The sequence below is a fragment of the Cibotium barometz genome, chromosome 57, assembly GCF_041138505.1.
Source record: "Cibotium barometz isolate CiBa-2024 chromosome 57, ASM4113850v1, whole genome shotgun sequence".
NCBI classification, from domain to species: Eukaryota; Viridiplantae; Streptophyta; class Polypodiopsida; order Cyatheales; family Cibotiaceae; genus Cibotium; species Cibotium barometz.
In genome coordinates, this window is record NC_141102.1 from 11,979,976 (window position 1) to 11,985,924 (window position 5,949).

Genomic DNA, 5,949 nt, shown 5'->3' on the forward strand with positions numbered 1-5,949 from the left:
AAAGCATGGACTCATGCCTCAATCCATCATCCAAAAGCTCCAACACAAACCAACAATTCACAATGCCCTCACCATGGCATTTGCATAAGCATTTGTTAACCACAATCAAGGCATTTGCAATTGCATTCCAACAATCCCTTTCACATCATATTGACAAATGCATGCTTCCAAAACTTATGCTCTCTTATGCCCATGTGTAAAACATAGCATTGGCATGGCTATGTATAGCATCCATAGTGTCCATATGGCATCAAGATGAGCATGAGGGACTCCAAAAACATTGCATAAGCTTGCTATTCCATCAATGGCATGCCAAATGAGACATAATGAAGAAAATCCCCCAAAATGTGATCTATGAATTGGCCAAGCTCATGTGGAATCAATTCCTTTCACCATTGCCATCAATAATGCATGGAGAAGCAATATTGGCATGTGAATGGTCAAGCTTTAATGGTTAATTTCTGAAAATTAGGGGAGTTTGAATGTGTCCAACCCTAATCCATTCCCAAGCTCCACCAAATGCTTCAAACTTGCAAGGGATTGATCAAACCACTCACCAATGTCATCCGGAAAGCTTCAATGGTAGAAAATGTTGAAGAAGCCTCTTGTTGAAGAAAAACGTGGCCCCTTTTTGCTCCCTGATTTGCAACCATTAAAGACCTCCCATGTGCAAAGAAGATGGCTTAAAATAAGCTTCAAACAATGGCTAAGCTTCATAGCTTGGAGGAGGCATGGAAGAGGCGACGAAATCAGCGAAATTCAGCCACGAAATTCAGCGTGGAAGTGATCAGCCCCATTGCTAGTCTCCATGCTCATTGAGAGAAGAAATCACCATAATATAATGCTTGCAGCCATCTATGTTGAGTAGAACTTGGCAATGAAAGCTCAACTTCCAGCCATGGAGAAAGGTTCACAAACTCCCAAATCTTGAGAAAAAATTTGCAAGAAAGAGGCTCAAATGAAAGATCTCAAGAAGCTCTACAAAAGCCCTAAGGTTTGGCATCAAAACGGGTAGAGGAAGAGCATCCCATGGCTATGGAAAGCTTGAGGAAGAAGAAGATGATTACTAAACGTGATTAGCAGAAAAGTTAATTGCAATTAGTCACTTGCCCTAAGTTTTGGCCCTACTGCCCCAAATTTTTGGTCCAGAGGCCCAAAATTTGGTCCAAAAATGGCAAAATTGGCCAAAATCACTCAAAATTCAAGCAATTTCCATGAAATGCTCACCATCTCCATGAGATTAAGCAAGATTAGAGAAGATTTTTCAAGAATCACTCAAGGATTACAAGAAAATGAGAAAAAAAATGAAAGAAACTCAAATTTTCAAGCAAATTTTCCCAACAACCCATGCATGCCCATGATCAAAATCAAGAGCTCTGATACCAATTGGAATGAAGGGATGTAATGCATGAAAAATATGAGTAATCACCATGTAAACATGATGCCTAAGTGTGTTTAGTCTCTCACCAAGAGAATGGAAATAGCCTTCCACAAGCCAAGAGAGAAGCCATGAGCTCCAAGAAACATAAATTTCCATTTCTAAAAATGATCATCAAAAGTTACAACCATGGTCCAAGTCCCCTCTTTTATACATGGACTTGTCCCATTATTAACCCTATTGAATAAAGTTCCTACTTTATTACAGAAGAAGAGATGATTGTTGGAGGATCCTAGATCTGCACACCAGTAATTATCATATCCAATGGGAAGGGAGGGCAACACAAGTCAATGATGGCAAGGATACCATCACTGTGCCATTATGGAGCCCCTTAAACAAAGGAAAACAGGCAATGATAGGTGACATGGAACCACCAACACCACAGAAAGAAGTGGTCATACCAGAGAAAACGTCCATGTCTCACAACCTGAAATCCATTACGAGAAAACCACAAAAACTGCAGCAAAAGTATCCAGTAAGTCAATAGTGGGTTCCCAAAGCCCAACTTCAGGCACAAGGATACTATGATACAAACAAGGTCTCATGGGGATTAAAGTGAAAAAGTCAGGCTATAGGCACAGGATTCGGTAAATACACTCTTCAATTAGATGGAGAGAAAAATTAGAAGCTCCCACTCTGAACTGAAGCGGTTGAAACAATAAATTCCCACAAGTTTCAAAGTACCACATTGGTTTCCGTGGCAATAAACAGAGAAGAATTACAAGAGGTATCCATTCCCTAGCAAGTGGGTATGAGGTAAAAGAGTATGATCTTCATCCCGTGAAACAAGTTCATTCATTTCATGTGTATTCAATCCTTCTCTGAATGCATAATATGTGGCTTTGAGTGTTTGAGCTTATAGGAAACCATAAGGTATCAAAACTTGCACGTATAAGGAATCAGATAGTTTCACACCGTGAACTGGTCTATACTACTTCATGCCATGAAACATTTGGAACTTTACGTTGTGAAGCAATTCAAAATGATTCACGTCGTGAACCACCTTTACCACTTCACGCCGTGTGTGAAATGGTACAAGCCTTCCACCAATCGTAAGCTAACATGTGGCATGCCCAATTAAGCTAGTCACCGTCGTGAGTCGATGATTGAATCATAAAAGCTTCTTTTTTCCTTTTTTTGTGCATTTCTCTTCATTGTCCAACTTGTGCTCATCTGGCATTTATTCTTCATCGCCTTGTACTCGTGTTTATCGCTTGCGGGATTGCGTTTAAAGGGTCTTCCGTTTCTCATTGCTTGCGACCTTCGGTCTCAGGTAGGAGCTTGTCCTCTAACTTTGATTTTTTCATTTCTTTTGAATAAAAGAATTATAGGACATGCAAATAATCAAACACATTCTTCATCCATTTGTTTATATATTTTCTTCCTTTTGTTCTTGGGTTACCATGATTTGTAAACCTTTCATCCATATTCCATTTGCATATGAAAAAATGTATCATCACCCCTAAATCACCTCACAAGGGCAAGCGCTTTCTTAACCCATAAAATAGTAGTATGCTATTTCATGGAATCCACACAAACCTTCAATAGAACTAACACCACCCTTAATTGCATTCCGATGCTTGGGACATGCCATAGCTAAACACTAACACTTATTTAAACTCAAAAACATCACACACAAAACTCTGCTACTTCACGGGTTAAGCCTTTCATGGCTTAAGCCCTTCACGGGTTAAGCCTTTCATGGCTTAAGCCCTTTACGCGCTAAGCCTTTCATGTCTTAAGCTCTTCATGGGCTAAGCCTTTCATGGCTTAAGCCCTTCACGGGTTAAGCCTTTCACATCTTAAGCCCTTCACACACTAACCCTTAACGTGCTAACTCTTCACGGCTTAAGCCTTCATGCCTATAACTTCTCGACTTAAGCCTTCACGCCTATAACTTCTCGACTTAAGCTATCACACTTGCACCTTCATGACTTAAGCTCTCATGTTTGCAACTTCACGTCTTAACATTGCTTCCCGACCAACACTCATACACTTTGTTATTGCTCACTCCACTAACACACTTCTCATCAAGTATCACACACACACACACACACACACACACACACACACACACACACACACAAACAAACAAAGAAGGGGAGGACCACGAGCTCCTACCAGTCATTATGATTGATGCTCTTTCCAATGTTACAGATGGCCTCCTCCACTACACACCAGAACCAAAAGTCGAAGAGACTCTGACTGTAACCCAACCAGTACCACAGGGTCACCTGTGGAACGAAAGAACAGATCACCACACACGTAGCACCAAGCTCAGTTGTCTGGGGCCATATGAACAAAAGTTCCAGGGCTCTGTGATCAGACATACAGACATTACACGAGAAGATCATGCTCTTGTACCACAACCTCAACGAGTGTTTATAGATATTGGAGGATACAGAGGTCAAGGGTAAGAAAGTGGGTCTTGGTTGAATGGCCGAAAGCATTCCCTGCACTATCAACATAGATTTACGGGGCTGAAAGCAGATGGAACCATAGAATAGGTCCTCGTCTTAGAAGAACTGATACTCAATGCTCTGCAGTTTCCCCCACCAATCCAGACACATGTCCACAATATTGAGAAGATGCCCATGGAAGATATGCTAAAGAGGATTTCCTATAACTTCAATGGGGCAGAGTATGACAGTATACGGGATGAAGTAAATGAGAAATCTTGCAGAGCAATGTCTATGATGATGTAGGTGTGAAGCTAGTTGACAAGTATAACAGGGTCCCACTAAACTGTATAGCCAAGGTACATGAAGAAAAAGAGGAAGACTGGGCCTAGTACATCCATAGAGAGATGGAGAATTACCTAAAGTCACACCAATCAAATGTGTGCAATCCTATCTCCTTAGCAAGGTTCTTATTCATGCACCTAACCTTCTAGCTCCCGAAAACATGCCAGAAGCACAGTTTAATTTAAATTTAAATTTTCGGATAGGCTACCAATTTAAAATTTATATTTTATAGCAAACCCACCTAAAAACCATTTTCTTCATTGATTACTATCACATCTCCTCTTTGTCCGACTCAACAACTAAAAGATTCTCTCTCTCTCTCTCTCTCTCTCTCTCTCTCTCTCTCTCTCTCTCTCTCTCTCAAGCCCTTCTCTCTTTGTCATTAGGAAAATTCTGGACTCAAAAGAGGGTTGTTTTAATAATAATATAATAACAGACATATAGATTGAGTGACATGAAATCTACGAACGATATTCACCGGTGGTGGGACCTCTATACAAACCCACCTAAAATGTGGAGAAACTCTTATCTTCATGAAATATTAAAAAAAACCATCACCTTGTCTTGAAATTTTTTAAACCGTTTTTTTGTCAGCCACCTAACACAATAAAAGAATGTTTACTACATTCCTGTGTTAGACGTGGAGCACTAAAAAATTCTTTCCACCACCCCTAGAACTAATGAAGCTTGAATGCTTGGAATAGATAGATACACATTCTCCTGGTTATTCCCTCAACTTGGTTCCACTTTTGAATCTCGAAACATCTTTGGCGCCCAAAAGAACACACCATCTCTCATTTCTTCTTCCCTCCTTGATCCACAAAAGTGGTTAGCTCAGTCATCCACTTTCTGCTACTTCTTCTTTCTCATACGTTTGTTAATCTCTCATGGCACCCGAAAGTGGACTGAAACGAGCAAGGAGAAGTATCTCATCTGTTGTGTTGTATAACATAAAAGATGAGAACGAAGAATGGATTCCCCAAGTATACAGGAAGTACTCTTGGGTCACTATGCAGCCAGGAAAACGTGGCCACTATCGAGTGAAGGAAAAGGCATCTGAAGACTTGGCCAAACATTGGAAAGGAAGGATCCTTGACTTTAAGATGGTACTAGGAGGGAAAATTGTCAAAGAAGTGTTGATCCACCATGTATTCATGCAAAAAGAGACCAATGTGGAACCATTGGAAGGAGTTCCAAGACACAGACCACATTGTAAGTACTTGTGTTTTGTATTTCAATGTTGCAAATAAGGTGATTGATATACATTTTTCTGCCTTGCACAGATTTGTACCCATCCAATCTTCAGGAGTGGGAGCCTGCACAATGCTTGACGGGATTCTTGAATGTCGTACACATGGTGAGGTGGGGGAACTTCAATATGAAGGTCGTGCACCAAGTGATCTCGCAAGAAGTAGAACATATTTCTATGACTCATTTTATACCTTGCCCACTCAATCGAGTCGACATGGAAAGTTGGAACGTATTCCTTTGCCTGCACTTGATAGTCCTGAAACGTGGCCATTGCTTGATACAGAAGTGATAGAGTCATATAGGACCAAAATGTTTAATGATATTAAATGTGCTATGAAGCCTAGCATTGGTGCAAGAAATGTCCACTTAAGTTTGTTTGTTCCAATTGCATGCTTTGTTGATTTATTTTCTGATTGTAAACAATTGAGAAAAACTAGAACAACTTTTGTGTGCAAAGATATAGATGAAGCCTAGCTTGATCATTTGCTTGACAAAGGTTAGAGAGTGAAATCATCA